Genomic DNA, 17,025 nt, shown 5'->3' with positions numbered 1-17,025 from the left:
AGGCTCCGCCCCCCCGCCCAGAGCAGAGAACTTGGATTGAAGGGGCAAGCAAACTAAGCAACCGCCATTGACAGCCAGCCACAGCCCAGTCTGACTCTGCCAGCAGCGCCAGGGAAGGCCCACAGTCAGAAGGCAGCCAGCCCCCAGCCAAGTTCCAAACTTCCACTGAAGTTCCAACTTCTTCCAAGAATCCAAGTCCAGTGAGTCTACAGAAGTCAGTCATCACAGACCAGTTACAGTTACTGTCTCTGTCTGGTAGGTTCATTGGTTATATTGTTTTGTTGTTAATTAAACTGGATGAGATCCATGATCCATCCATCCATTCACAGTTTCCCACTCACTGACTTAGTCCCAGGCACCATCTCACCCGTCTGGGCCGTCCCAGTGTACTACTAGCCCGCCCTGCGGCCCTGGTTCTGTTTGGAGTCAGTTGGACTGGAGAAATGTGCATTGGGGGGGGGCAGTAACTGCCCCCGCCCCCCCCAATGCACATTTCTCCAGTCCAACTGTCCAAACAGAACCAGGGCGGGCGGGGATAGCATACTGGCACTGAGACGGGTGGGATGGATCCGACCCAGTTTAATCAACCAACTTACCAGTAACTGGCCCCCTCACACCCCCCAAATGCACATTTCTCCAGTCCAACTGTCCAAACAGAACCAGGGCGGGCGGGGATAGCATACTGGCACTGGGACGGGTGGGATGGATCCGACCCAGTTTAATCAACCAACTTACCAGTAACTGGCCCCCTCACACACCCCAAATGCACATTTCTCCAGTCCAACTGTCCAAACAGAACCAGGGCGGGCTAGTATACTGGCACTGGGATGGGTGAGATGGTACCTGGGATGGATCCGATCCAGTTTAATCAACCAACCTACCAGTAACTGGTTAGTTGATTAAACTTGATCGGGATCCATCCCAGTCTGGTAGGTTGGTTGATTAAACTGGATCGGATCCATCCCAGGTACCATCTCACCCATCCCAGTATACTAGCCCGCCCTGGTTCTGTTTGGACAGTTGGACTGCATTTGGGGGGGGGGGGCAGTTACTGTTAGGTTGGTTGTTTAAACTGGATCGGATCCATCCCAGGCACCATCTCACCTGTGCCAGTGTACTAGCCCGCCCTGGTTCTGTTTGGAGTCAGTTGGACTGGAGAAATGTGCATTTGGGGGGATTTTTACTTGTACATGTTGCTTTGCCACTTGCAATTGTTTACAATACGGGACGTTAAAATCAGCAAGTGTCATGTGGGGGGGGGGGGCCTTATTGTTTTTCGCCCCAGTGCCTCATTTCACCTAGAACCGGCCCTGACATCAGTGCGCAGAAGGAAAGGAACGCCATATGGTTTTTGGAAGGCAGATTTTGCTGGACTGTTTTTTTTACACCATGTCTCATTTGAAGCCCCCCTGATGGACCCCTAGAGTAGAAACTCCAAAAAGTGACCCCATTTTGGAAACTATGGGATAAGGTGGCACTTTTGTTGGTACTATTTTAAGGTACATATGATTTTTGGTTGCTCTATATTACACTTTTTGTGAGGCAAGGTAACAAATAATAGCTGACATATGGTATTTTATACAGCAGATTGTTATGGACGCGACAATACCAAATATGACTACTTTATTTGGTTGTTTGTTTCAGTTTTACATAATAAAGCATTTAAAAAAATATATTTTTTTATGTCTCCACATTCTTTTTTTTTGGGGGGGGGCCGATTGTCTTAGATAGGGTATCATTTTTGATGGATGAGATGACGGTTTGATTGGCACTATTTTGGGGTGCATATGACTTTTTGATCTCTTGCTATTATACTTTTTGTGATGTAAGGTGACAAAAAATGGCTTTTTTAACACCCTTTTTATTTTTTACGGTGTTCATCTGAGGGGTTAGGTCATGTGATATTTTTATACAGCAGGTTATTACGGACGCGCGATACCTAATATGTATACTTTTTTTATTTATTTAAGTTTCACACAATAACAGCGTTTTTGAAACAAAGAAAAAAATTATGTTTTAGTGTCTCCATATTCTGAGAGCCATAGTTTTTTTTATTTTTTGGGCGATATGTCTTAGGCATGGTATCATTTTTGCGTGATGAGATAACGGTTTGATTGGCACTATTTTATGGTGCATATGACTGTTTGATCGCTTGCTATTGCACTTTTTGTACCGTAAGGTGACAAAAAATGGCTTTTTTAACCACCTCCGGACCGCCTAACGCACGGATGCGTCCGGAAGGTGGTTGATTTACTCCTCCTGGAGGCATCCGTGCGTCATCTTGCGATAGCCGAGATTTCCTGTGAACGCGCGCACACAGGAACTGAAGGTAAGCGAGTGGATCTCCAGCCTGCCAGCGGTGCTCGTTCGCTGGCAGACTGGAGATGTGATTTTTTTAACCCCTAACAGATATATTAGACGCTGTAAGGCTCCATTCAGACGTCCGTATGATTTTTACGGATACATGGATCGGATCCGCAAAACGCATACGGACGTCTGAATGGAGCCTTACAGGGGGGTGATCACCCATATACACTCCCTGATCACCCCCTGTCATTGATCACCCCCCTGTCATTGATCACCCCCCTGTAAGGCTCTATTCAGATGTCCGTATGATTTTTATGGATCCACGGATACATGGATCGGATCCGCAAAACACATACGGACGTCTGAATGGAGCCTTACAGGGGGGTGATCAATGACAGGGGGGTGATCAATGACAAGGGGGTGATCAGGGAGTCTATATGGGTGATCACCCCCCTGTCATTGATCACCGCCCCGTAAGGCTCCATTCAGACATTTTTTTGGCCCAAGTTAGCGGAAATAGTTTTTTTTTTTTCTTACAAAGTCTCATATTCCACTAACTTGTGTCAAAAAATAAAATCTCACATGAACTCACCATACCCCTCACGGGATCCAAATGCTTAAAATTTTTTAGACATTTATATTCCAGACTTCTTCTCACGCTTTAGGGCCCCTAAAATGCCAGGGCAGTATAAATACCCCCCATGTGACCCCATTTCGGAAAGAAGACACCCCAAGGTATTCCATGAGGGGCATATTGAGTCCATGAAAGATTTACATTTTTGTCCCAAGTTAGCGGAAAGGGAGACTTTGTGAGAAAAAACAAAAGAAAATCAATTCCGCTAACTTGTGCCCCGAATTTTTTTTCCGATGAACTCGCAATGCCCCTCATTAAATACCTTGGGGTGCCTTCTTTCCAAAATGGGGTCACATGTGGGGTATTTATACTGCCCTGGATTTTTAGGGGCCCTAAAGCGAGAGAAGAAGTCTGGGATCCAAATGTCTAAAAATGCCCTCCTAAAAGGAATTTGGGCCCCTTTACGCATCTAGGCTGCAAAAAAGTGTCACACATGTGGTATCGCCATACTCAGAAGAAGTTGGGGAATGTGTTTTGGGGTGTCATTTTACATATACCCATGCTGGGTGAGATAAATATCTTGGTCAAATGCCAACTTTGTATACAAAAATGGGAAAAGTTGTCTTTTGCCAAGATATTTCTCTCGCCCAGCATGGGTATATGTAAAATGACACTCCAAAACACATTCCCCAACTTCTCCTGAGTACGGCGATACCACATGTGAGACACTTTTCTGCCGCCTAGGTGGGCAAAGGGGCACACATTCCAAAGAGCACCTTTAGGATTTTACAGGTCATTTTTTACACATTTTGATTTCAAACTACTTACCACACATTAGGGCACCTAGAATGCCAGGGCAGTATATCTACCCCACAAGTGACCCCATTTTGGAAAGAAGGCACCCCAAGGTATTCCGTGAGGGGCATGGCGAGTTCCTAGTATTTTTTTTTTTGTCACAAGTTAGCGGAAAATGATGATTTTATTTTTTGATATTTTTTTTCGAACAAAGTCTCATATTCCACTAACTTGTGACAAAAAATTAAAGTTCTAGGAACTCGCCATGCCCCTCATGGAATACCTTGGGGTGTCTTCTTTCCAAAATGGGGTCACTTGTGGCATAGTTATACTGCCCTGGCAATTTAGGGGCCCATATGTGTGCGAAGTAGTTTGAAATCAAAATCTGTAAAAAATGGCTGGTGAAATCCTAAAGGTGCTCTTTGGAATGTGTGCCCCTTTGCTCACCTAGGCTGCAGAAAAGTGTCACACATCTGGTATCGCCGTACTCAGGAGAAGTTGGGCAATGTGTTTTGGGGTGTCATTTTACATATACCCATGCTGGGTGAGATAAATATCTTGGTCAAATGCCAACTTTGTATAAAAAAAATTGGAAATGTTGTCTTTTGCCAAGATATTTCTCCCACCCAGCATGGGTATATGTAAAATGGCACCCCAAAACACATTCCCCAACTTCTCCTGAGTACGGCGATACCACATGTGTGACACTTTTTTGCAGCCTAGGTGGGCAAAGGGGCCCACATTCCAAAGTGCACCTTTCAGATTTCACCGGTCATTTTTTACAGATTTTGATTGCAAACTTCTTCTCACGCATCTGGGCCCCTAGAATGCCAGGGCAGTATAACTACCCCACAAGTGACCCCATTCTGGAAAGAAGACACCCCAAGGTATTTTATGATGGGCATAGTGAGTTCATGGAAGTTTTTATTTTTTGTCACAAGTTAGTGGAATATGAGACTTTGTAAGAAAAAAAATTATAATAAATCATCATTTTCCGCTAACTTGTGACAAAATAAAAAGTTCTATGAACTCACTATGCCCATCAGTGAATACCTTAGGGTGTCTACTTTCCGAAATGGGGTCATTTGTGGGGTGTTTGTACTGTCTGGCCATTGTAGAACCTCAGGAAACATGACAGGTGCTCAGATAGTCAGAGCTGCTTCAAAAAGTGGAAATTCACATTTTTGTACCATAGTTTGTAAACGCTATAACTTTTACCCAAACCATTATTTTTTTGACCCAAACATTTTTTTTTTTTTATCAAAGACATGTAGAACAATAAATTTAGCGAAAAATTTATATATGGATGTCATTTTTTTGGCAAAATTTTACAACTGAAAGTGAAAAATGTCATTTTTTTTGCCCAAAAAATCGTTAAATTTCGATTAATAACAAAAAAAGTTAAAATGTCAGCAGCAATGAAATACCACCAAATGAAAGCTCTATTAGTGAGAAGAAAAGGAAGTAAAATTCATTTGGGTGGTAAGTTGCATGACCGAGCAATAAACGGTGAAAATAGTGTAGTGCAGAAGTGTAAAAAGTGGCCTGGTCATTAAGGGGGTTTCAGCTAGCGGGGTTGAAGTGGTTTTAATTTTTTTATATTTTTTATGGTGTTCACCTTAGGGGCTAGGTCATGTGACATTTTATACAGCAGGTTGTTATGGACGTGGAAATACCTAATATGTCTACTTTTTTTTATTTATTTAAGTTTTACACAATAATATCATTTTTGAAACAAAAAAATTATGTTTTAGTGTCTCCATAGTTTGAGAGCCCCATTTTTTTTTATTTTTTTTTTGGGCGATTGTCTAGGGTATAAGTTTTTGTGGGATGAGGTGATGGTTAGATTCATACTATTTTGGGGGGCATACGCCTTTTTGATCATTTGGTGTTGCACTTTTAGTGATGTAAGGTGACAAAAAAATGCACAGTTTTTATTTATATTTTTTGACGATGTTCATTTGAGGGGTTAGGTCATGTGATATTTTTAAATAGCCGGTCGATACAGACGCTTTTTTTTACTTCAAACTTTAATTTTTTGGGGGTAAAACTTTTTTTTTTTTTACTTTTTTGATACTTTATTTTTTGTCCCACTCTGGGACTTCAACTTTTGGGGGTCTAATCCCCTTTACTTCTGTATTGTGATGCATTGACTGTAAGTGTATTACAGACTGTAATACACTTACAGCCTGTTCGCCTGTGAGATCCAGGGGGCTGGATCTCACAGGCTCTCCTGGAAGGCAGCCATAATGCCTAAGGAAGACATTGAGCTGCCTTCCCTGCGATCGGGTTCCCGTCACAGCAGCGCGGGGACCCGATGGCTGCTCTCTCCCTCTACACATCACACGTGCCGCAGTCAGCGCTGACCGCGGCACATCAAGGGTTGATGCGCTAGCATCGGTGATTTCATCGATAATGGCGCATTCAGCAGGGTCCGGCTATCAGTGACTGCCGGACCCCTGCCGCAAATCGGGCGGGAGCATCTCCTACACCCGCCCGATCACAGCGCCGTACATGAACGGCGGAGGTCCTTAGCTGGTTAAGATGCAATTGCAGCAACTTAGATTCAACTGTCATGTATCCATAAACACCATACTGCCACTTTCTGAAATCACAGAACTTGCCGAGAAACCAACAGAATGTGGTCTGAGACACTTACAGGGCAGGGTGCTCCCCAAAAAACTCCACACAAGTGGCTATATTAACTTTAACCCCTGAGATTTTCCATTTTTGCATTTTCGTTTTTCACTCCCCGCATTTTTAAGTCCCAGCTTTTTTATTTTTATTTTCACATAGCCTTATGGGAGCTTATTTTTGGCGGGACAAGTTGTACTTTCTAATGGCACCATTTACGCTTGCATACCATGCAGTAAGAAGCGTAAAAAAATTCCAAATGGGGTAGAATTGGGAAAAAACGCTATTCTGATAAAGATTTTTAATGTTATTTTTTACACTGTACACTATACTGTAAAATTTACCTGTTATCTTCATTCTCCAGGTCAGTACGGTTACAATGATACCACACTTGTATAATTTTTCTTGCATTTTAATACTGAAATAAAATGTAAAACCTTTGAGGAAAAAAATTAATCATTTATAACCATATTCTGACCCCTGTAACAACAGTATTTTGTAGTTATGTGTACGGGGCTGTGTGAGGGCTCATTTTTTGTGGAACGATTTGTTCTTTTCAGTGATACCAATTTGAAGTATGTGCGACTTTATGATCATGATATAAAAAAAAAATTATTAGGTAGTTGAAGTGACAAAAAATGGCAAATTGGCAGTTTATTTTTTCCCGTTACGCCATTTGCCATACGACAATAATATTATTATATTTTAATTATATGGGCATTTTCGCACGCGGCGATGCCCATGATGGTTTTTTTTTTATTGGTTAAGTATTTTATTTTAAGAAAAGGGGGGTGATTTGAACTTTTTTTATTTATTTTTTATATTTGTAAAACCTTTTTTTTTACTTTTTTAAGTCACCTTGGGTGACAATAACCTACAATCATTAGATTGCCCATTGTGTTCATTGATGGCTAAATAGCCATCATTGAACACTTCATTTCCACCATACCAATACAATGCTTTATTAGGGGACACTCTATATCTGGCAACACATGGACAAGCCGGGTGGAATGGGTTAAGAATAATTTAATCGAATTAAAACTGATATAAACAAATAGCATTAGATCAATAAACTCGACGATTTTTTTTTTTTTTTTTTTCTCTCCTCCCCCCCTGTTAGATGGTTAGGATCCTTTCACTGAATGTGAGGGGGCTCCGTGAGAGGGTTAAAAGATATGCTATCCTTGAGTGGATGAAGAGGTTTCTGCCAGCTATCATCTGCCTCCAGGAGACACATTTGGATAAGGGGTCAATAAGATGGTTGGAGAGGTGATGGGTGGTGGCGGGATATCACTCTGTATACACCACTTACTCCAGAGGGGTTTCAATTTTGATACATAATAAGATTAAGTTTGAATCTCTGGCTTGTGAGATTGACGATCAGATCAACATTGTTCTGTAGAAGGGATTAAAACTGTAATCGCAAATATATATATTCCACCACCATATAAATCAGATGTTTTGTATCAATTGTATAGATTTATGTTGAATAAACAGGAATGTATATTGATTGCGTTAGGGGATTATAATGCGGTTATGGATCCACTCAGGGATAGGACGCCTAGCAGAGGGGGAGGAGCACAAAATGCAGATTTCTGTAAAGTAGCCCATGAATTCAATTGGGTAGATGTTTGGAGGGTTCAACACCCGGATGAAATTAGATATTCTTGCTACTCAAAAACACACCAAACTTGGTCGAGAATTGATATGACTTTTGGAAATAAAAATCTAATGTCCCTAAATAGGATCACGACAAAGTATATACCTATGGCCTTGTCAGACCATAATGCAATGACAGTCGATTTAGATCTGAATAAGGACAATACTCCATCGCTGTTTAAGTTCAACTCCCATTGGCTATCATTGATTTCAGATAAAGAGAGCGTAACCGAGGAATTAAAAAAAAATAATATGGAAAATAACGGGTCTGCCAGTAGACTTGTGGTTTGGGACACCTTCAAGGCATTCTTGAGGGGAGTACTGTTCAAAAAGGTAAACCAGTGGAAAAAAAGAAACAGAGAGAATGGGAAGGCATTGGAGAAAAAATTGCAAGAGGCAGGTACAGCATGTATGAGATATCCTACTGTACCAAATAAGAGAGTTTGGGAGGAAGAACAGGAAAAGATGAAGATTTATCAATTAGAGAAAAGCAGGAAAGAACTGCTCTTTCAAGGCATCCAACTAGCCTCAGAGGGTGAAAAGGTCGGTAAAATACTAGCAAATATAGTGAGAAATCAAAAAGGGAAATCATGGATAGGTGCAATTAAAGAAAAAACGGGTAAATTAACCACCACACCCGAAGGTATTAAAAAAGTGTTCTGGGAATACTTTATAGAGCTATATAAGTCTAGGGTACAATATTCAAAACAAGAGCTAGATTTATACCTAGATAAGATCGCCTTTAATAGGATATCTAAGTCCCAAAAATAATATTTGGAAAAAGAAATAACGGTAGCAGAAATAAATCTAGCTCTATGGAAGGTCAAACCCGAGAAAGCACCAGGTGGGGATGGGCTTCCTTTTGAAATATATAAAACCTTCTCCCAGGTTCTAACACCAGAATTAAAGACAACACTGGACGAGGCTCGAAAGTTAGGCGACCTACCGAACTCTATGAAGGAAGCAATTATTACGCTAATCCCAAAAAAAGGAAAAGAACAAACGGATCCCAGCTCATACAGGCCAATATCCCTGTTGAACACAGATGTTAAAATTCTGGCAAAAGTTTTAGCGGATAGGCTCTCAAGGGTTATCAAAGTAATAATAAATAAAGATCAGACAGGATTTATACCGGGCAGAACAATATACTCTAATATAAGAAGGACGTTCCTTAATATCGAAGCCAATAGATTGGACACAGGGGAGAAAGCGATACTTTCACTGGATGCCCAAAAGGCATTTGACTGTATCGAATGGGACTATTTATGGGCAGTGTTAAGGAGATTTGGTATAGGGGAGGAATTCTTAGGGTGGATTCAGTTAATATATCTAAACCCTAGGGCTAGAGTGGCGGTGGATGGGAGCTTGTCCCTGCCTTTTGCCCTATTCCGCGGCACAAGGCAGGGATGCCCTCTCTCTCCACTGCTATTTGCTATGGCTATTGAACCTCTGGCCAATATAATAAGAAATGATAGGGAGATTAAAGGTTTCCAATATGCGGGTGGAGAAGAAAAACTGTTAATGTATGCGGATGATATTTTACTTTTTTTTGCAAAACACTGGAGACCAGTTTAATAGAGTGATAGAGATAATAGATAATTTTGGGGTTTTTTCGGGTCTAAAGATAAATTGGGGGAAGTCACATATGTTAGTATTAGGAGATAGACAATTACAAGGAGACACACGGGTGCATGTTCTTAAAAAACATGAAAACTTTAAATATCTCGGCATACAAATCTCCGGAAATATAGAAGAATATGAAAAATTAAATGTCCTCCCCCTAATAAAAGAATTAAGAACTAAAATACATATATGGAAAAAACTGCCAATGTCAATCCAAGGTAGGGTAAACCTAATAAAAATGGTCTTTCTCCCAAAAATACTTTATATATTGCAAAATGCTCCAGTGATAATATCGCAGACTACTTTTAAATTACTAGACAGACTAATGGGGGACCTCATTTGGAAAGGCGCGATTCCTCGGATAAAGAAGGAAGTCCTCCAGCTCCCAGTACAGGAGGGAGGTTTAGCGGTTCCTAACTTGTTTCTTTACTATTTAATAATTCAATATGGGAATATAAAGGGTAGTTTAGATAGTCAAGTGGGTAGGCAAGAACTAAATAGATGGGGTTGGAAAGAGGGAGGTAACCACTTAGAGGTGTTGGAGTCAGTTTTTTTGGGGAAGAAAAATTCTGATAATAGAATATTAAATTTAATAGAATATGTATGGGGGGAAATTAAGAAGACACTGGAGATCAAAGGGTTTTTGCAATATACACCAATGTGGAAAAATCTAAATTTAAAAGAATTAGAAACAATAAGGGACTATATAGATTGGGAAAAAAGAGGAATGAAATATCTAGACCAGATCTTCGAGGAAGATAAGCTGAAAGATTTCAATACAATGATATTGGAATTTGGGATCCCCTATATTGATACCTATAAATACCTCCAACTCAGGAATGCACTGCGGACAACGGTACAGGAGGACAGGTATAGAAGGGAAAAATCAGACAGGCTGGATAAGTTTACTATAGTAGGGGAAGGAGCAGGAACAACAGCAAGGAGATATAGGCTTTTGATGGAAAGAAAGAGAAAAAAAAATCACAATGCTTGCGGTGGGAAAATGGGAGAAAGATTTAGGCTCCCTTACAGAAGAAAATTGGAGAGATGCCCTTAGAAACTACGCTACAATCTCGGATAGGGGCTCACACAAGATCTCACAATTTTTTATAGTGCACAGATTACTTCGATCTCCTTGGAGGTTGAAAAGAATGGGAGTAAAAGCAACAGATAAGTGCCCAAAATGTTGGGAGGAGAGAGCAGATTTAATACACTGTTTCTGGAGATGTCCCAAGCTCCATAGATATTGGACAGAAATAATGGAAACTGTATTCGTGCTCCTGAAAGTTCAGCTGCCCAACGATCCAATAATTTGTATCCTAGGGGCAACTGAACATCTGAAGTTAAATAAAAAAATACGACTGGTTTTGAATAAAGTACTATTTCAGGCCAGATTGCTTATACTCAGGAAATGGATAAAAGTAGATGTACCGACGGTGGGACAGTGGAGAAAAATGATAGACAATGTAATTAAAGAAGAACGTGCGATGGAGAATTACAAAAAAATCTCGACCAGGTGTGGAAAAACTGGCTACTTTAGTGTTCTAGGAATTCTATTTTTTTTTTTTTTTTTTTTTTTTTTTTTTTTTCTTTCACGTCCCCATGAGGAGGGAGGGGGGGAGGAGTGCGGGAAATGGGAAAAGGAAGGGAAAGGAAAAGCAATTGTTGTAGCTATTAATTGTGAACTGTTGATCGGTGTGTATTTGACTTTTATGGAATTGTTTCTGTGTGAAATTTAAATAAAGAATAATTAAAAAAAAAAAAAAAAAACTCGACGATTTAAAATGGTATACAATACAATTGCACTCAATACATAAATGCATAAAAATGGATAATATGTGGCGTATAGTCCAAATGGATTCAGAGTAGTAGGTTTGCATATGACATGTGGGTGATGATGCCAACAGACATGTGTGAGACCAAATCAAAGTGTGATCACTGTACACCTGTTGGAACAGATCCTCTGTATCGCAGTAGCCAGTGCTGGTTCACCTGTAGTGTACAGCATTGTACTCCAAGCCAGTTTCAAACCATGGCACCCCCCAGGGTTCTGTACTCTTGCAATACGTGGATGATTTGTTATTGTGCAGTGTGTCAGAGGAGGCCAATGTAACAGATGGTTTATCTTTGTTGAATTGGTTGTCTGAATGTGGACACAAGGTGTCACGCAAGAAAATGCAATGGTATAAAAAGCAAGTTGAATACTTGGGCTTTGTTCTCACAAATGGAGAAAGGAGAATCAGCACAGAAAGAGTCCAGTCTGTTGCGGGTGTGGTCACCCGCACACCAAGAAAGAAATGTTATCTTTCCTTGGTATGATAAACTACTGCAAACAATGGATTCCTGATTGCTCCTGCTATGACAATGTAATGAGACAAGCCACTCTGGCAGACATGCCAGATCTCATCAGGTGGTCTGAGGAAATGTTTAATGCATTTGATTATTTGAAATGTTCTTTAAGTCTGGGTTTGGGCCTCCCTGACTACAAGCTCACATTCCACATATATGCTCAACAAAATTGTAAAATCATTGCGGGTGTGCTGACATAATATCACGGCGGCAAGTTAAGTCCTTGTGCCTTTTTCTCAAAGGTGTTTCCGGAATCAGTCCAAGGAATGCTGGCCTGTCTGAGATCTCTTGCAGCTTTGTTGAGCTAGCAACGCCACTCACAATGGGACATGAGACTATCCTGTACACCACACATGATGTAGTAGGCCTTCTCAAAGGCATACACACACAGCACATGTCCGCACAAAGACTATCTGGATATGAGATTCTACTCCTCAGCAATCCCTCCCTCCAAATCAAATACGCAACACACAACTGAGGTCCAGCACCTATCTTGAATGCCCTATTAGGACTTAAAGGACCTGAGGATCACTTGACAGAGGCACATGATTGTATACATGTCATACAACTTTTAGAAGCCATAAGATTGCCCTCACAGATTGCAATTTGTCGGAATATTTATGCTGTCTCCGATTGACAGTCTATATGATTTATGTGAATAAATTAAAATCGGTAATAAAGGAGATTCTAACTTATTATCATAAATATCAAGCTAAAACAAGCTCGTGATCTGCGTTGAATTGAAGACAAAACCCAGTTACAGACAAAATATATATGTAATTTATTAATACAATTTATAGTGCAAAATAATATATATAATAAAATTGGCGGTAATAAAATTCACTCAATGATATGCAAAATAGTGGTAAAGACAAAAATAATTGAGAACATATATCTATATATACACAATTATGCCTTCTTATAATAATACCCCTCACTTATATTAAAAGTCAATTTAATACTTGATTTCTCTCAGCCGACAAATGTCCGATTAAACCCAAATCTGGTTTATCTTTTATCTATATAAATATATATATATTATCAACCATACTGGTCTAGAACTGAATTCAGTTCCTTGGAGATAATACCGTGTTTTCACTAGTATATTTTTAATCTCCCTGTATTGGATTAATTTTCAGGATGATGCTGCAGGTACACCCCCAATCTTATTCCAAAACAGATACTATACACAAAGTATGGTTAATTGAATATATCTATAGATATGTATTATATTAATTAATTATCCTATAAAATATAGGTAAGGTTATACTATACCCAAAATGTCAGCTAGCAGAAATCAGTTTCAATGGTTCTAAGATGGCTGCCTCCAATGACTGGCAAGATGGTCAAGATGATGTTCAGAGAGAGAGTCAGATCGATCCCTTCTGTCAGCCCATACCATCTTTTTATCCTATCTTAGAAAGGGCTTGGCCAAGTTTTATCATTAACTAGTGACCTCACTTTATAATTAATAGAACCATCCTCTAGGGAAAAATATACCCTAGATCTTTGTTACCCTAACACTAGATGGCACTAGTATTCCATACAAAAAAATCGAAGCATTCATTTATTTCTCTTATTTATATAATAGCACTAACATGTAATCTAAGGTTTCAGACAAACCTTGAGAAGATCTTAAAGAGACAATGAGTTTTATACTTGGTCAACTAACTTGTGTATCCTTAAGTCTTTTGACCAGACTTGATTAAATCAAAATAAATATGGCTATCTCAATTCATTGTTCTTGGATGAGACAGGGTTTGTTCATGATTACCTGTGTCCACATTTTCCCATTCCAGGAAAGAAATAATTAATTTGTGTGTTCCACTGAGACAGATTCTAAACATGACAGAGGAGTTTATACCTCATTTCTAATCTTACAATTGAATATATCTATGAGGACTATACTCTTATATATATACTATATATTCAGCACACCTATTAAAATTGATTATATAAAATCAATCTACTCCTATATTGATTAATATAAAAATCACAAAGAAAGATTAGAGTCTTTCTATTTACTAAAATCATCAGAATTCAAATACATTGTCTTATCTAGGCCATCACATTTCATTAGACCTTGGGATATCTCCTTCTCACAAAACAGACTTAGGTAAACACTTTGGTATATATCGTAAACCTTAGGTTAGCAATTTCAGAGTAAAAAAAAATCCTGAATTCACTCTGCCTTAAAATAAGACAAAATGGTTGTCCCTTAGGCTCATGTCCATTCACTTATATAGGCCTTATAATTATGGACTTTATTCATACTCAATAGTTCTGACAAATTGTCCACTGCAGGGCGCATACTGGTGGTAAAGATCATGTGTCCCAAGTCAATGCCCTGGCCACATTGCAAATGGTGAATTTAGTACCTCCTTCACTTGAGTTAACTCAGATGCTTGTGGATCTCCAGTCCTCAGGTACTGACGATGAAATAGCCGATTGGTGTTATCCAATCTTGCAGAAGAATTCTAGGACAAAAAGGAGGTAATAGCGGGGACAGACAGTCCTGATCTCGAAAAAGGACAAAGAGAGGTACTAACGGGAGCAGACTGCTCTGACCTCCACCAGGATGCACTCCCTCAATTCTGGAAGATGGCACAGATGGTCCACTTGGACTGTGGGATTACTGATGATCCTAATGACTCTGCCGGAGGATAACAATGCTGAAGTTGCTATAACTCAGAAAGGTGGAATCACTACCTTCTGGTACAATTCCTCCAGTACTCACATTGCAACTTACTCCTGTTTATGCAGCATAATGAAGTGCAGTCCTTCCACAAGATGTGGTAACCACTATAAGAATGGATGGGCTTATATCTGTATTACTGACCCTTATTGGGGTAATAGATGCGCATACTGGGGGTCAGTAGGATGGAATACATGAGAAGACTGGGGGTATAAACCACAGAATGCGTTTCTGTAGATGGACCGCGCTGCTCCAGGACAAAGCTGAAAAATCCTCCCTTCCAGATCTCACAGAACTTTCATGGACATGGGTAAGCGGGCAGTTCACTCAGATTCACCTTTTCTTTGGGAACCTTATGAGAAATCAAGGTTGCCACAAATAGTGAAGTACAATCACAAAAGTTCCAACTGCAAGGCTTTATTGTACTTACAAGATGGATATGGTAATAGGCAGTATGTACAAATCATTCACCTGACCCGGGTTTCGCTTTAGAAAGCTTTGTCAAGGGTAGCTCCTCCGCCTACTAGGGGCGGTCTTTATATACCCGCCGGTGGTAGGTTTCCACAGCTCCTTAAAATCATCATAGCCCTTATGGCTCAATGCAAAAATTAGAACTCAATAGGGTACGTAAAATACATTCATAAAATACATATCACAAAAACTCCCTCAGGTCACCACATTAGTGGTTAACATACAGACATATCTGAACTGATCGCATAACATTCTCATAATTATTGCCAACATTCTCATAGTTAACATACAGACCTATCTGGACTGATCGCATCTGATCGCATAACATTCTCATACCTAACACTACCTGCCCACCCCATAAAGCAAAGTATCTAACCAATACTAAAAAGCACACTTCCTGGAGGCTATCCCTTCATTCATGGCTAACTGTACATGCCACCCCCTACATAATTAATTACAACCATTAGTCGATTACACATAGGTCCGCCCTCCTTCATTCATTGGTATCCTACTTGTCATACCTCACGTGGTCCATTCCCACAAATACGGATATCGAGAATCACACGACTCTTCCCAGCCAGTAATAATTTTACACATCATAGGTCCGCCCTTCAGTAGTAGTTTACACATTGTAGGACCGCCCTCCTTCATTCATGGATGGCCAACTTGTCTAATCCCACGGGGTCCTCTCCCACCAATGGTGAAGTACACCTCCTGGGACCACCTCCCTTCATCCATGAATGACTGAACACGTCACGATCCACATGATTTCCTCCAGTCAAGTGTGGTCACTCCCACAATACTGACACAGGTCTTTACATGGCCCCAATGGAAACTACAGCTCATTCTTTCAGGTGAGACAGGGTTTCAAATCAAATTCTACATTCATCCCTTTTGGTTGGAGTGAATCCATCTTGTAGATCCACATTCAACCTCCCTCCTATTGATCCGCTCGATGGAATTCCCTCCCCACCAGTTTGGTTTAACTAGCTCAACCCCTGAGAATGACAGGCCACTAGGCTCTTTCTGGTGTTTGATTTTAAAAGTCCCATTCTGATGTTTCGAACATGTTCCTGAATTCTCACTTTCAGTTTTCTCATGGTCCGGCCTACATACTGGAGGCCACAGGGGCACTCTAGCATGTAGACCACCCCTACACTTTCACAGGTGATGAATCCTTTTATTTTATACTCTTGACCCTTCTGATTGGAATGTACAGTTTGAGTATCTATTTTTTCTCTTTTCTCTCTTCCTATTGCAGCACGGCAGACAAAACCCACACCAGGTAAATTTATTCCCTCTCCTAGCACCCTCAGAATGTGAGGAGCTATGCACCAACTTAGTCCGTAGACTTGGTACTTTTCTAAAAATCACATTTGGATGGTCCGGGATGTCCTTCCCTAGTACTGGGTCATTTTTTAGGGTTGACCAATTCTTTCTTATTGCAAAAAGCAGGTAACAAGTAGGGCACACCAGACACTTAATGCCACACAAAGAGTTAATTTGCACGTTATTTATTAGATGTAATACATATGATGAATTAATATTAATAATTAAAATGCATTAAAATACACAAAAATCTAAAAACTTGAAGATAATTTAAAAAATTAAAACAAATAAAGTCCATAAATATATCCAGTGATGAATAAATGAAACGTTGTAAATATAGTAGTCTTTTTTGAGAGTTATTATAAACTCGCTATTTGTGACCGGAATCAGTCAGTACGAATCCCTAAGAGGATTAAATCCTTGGATAGTAGTAACGGTACCGCTAACTTTTTTTCACAAGTTTTTTACTGCCTATTTGCAAAATGGCCCGAATTGGTGTACTCACTATTTCAGTTGGTATCAGGCTTCTTAACCTCACTCGTGGCGTCCCACGTGCAGTGAGGATACTGTAGGCAGAAGTAAATGCGGT

This window comes from Bufo gargarizans, chromosome 4 (genome assembly GCF_014858855.1).
Source record: "Bufo gargarizans isolate SCDJY-AF-19 chromosome 4, ASM1485885v1, whole genome shotgun sequence".
Taxonomy (NCBI): Eukaryota; Metazoa; Chordata; class Amphibia; order Anura; family Bufonidae; genus Bufo; species Bufo gargarizans.
The sequence above is the reverse complement of the archived record's forward strand: the minus strand, read 5'-3'. Positions refer to the sequence as shown.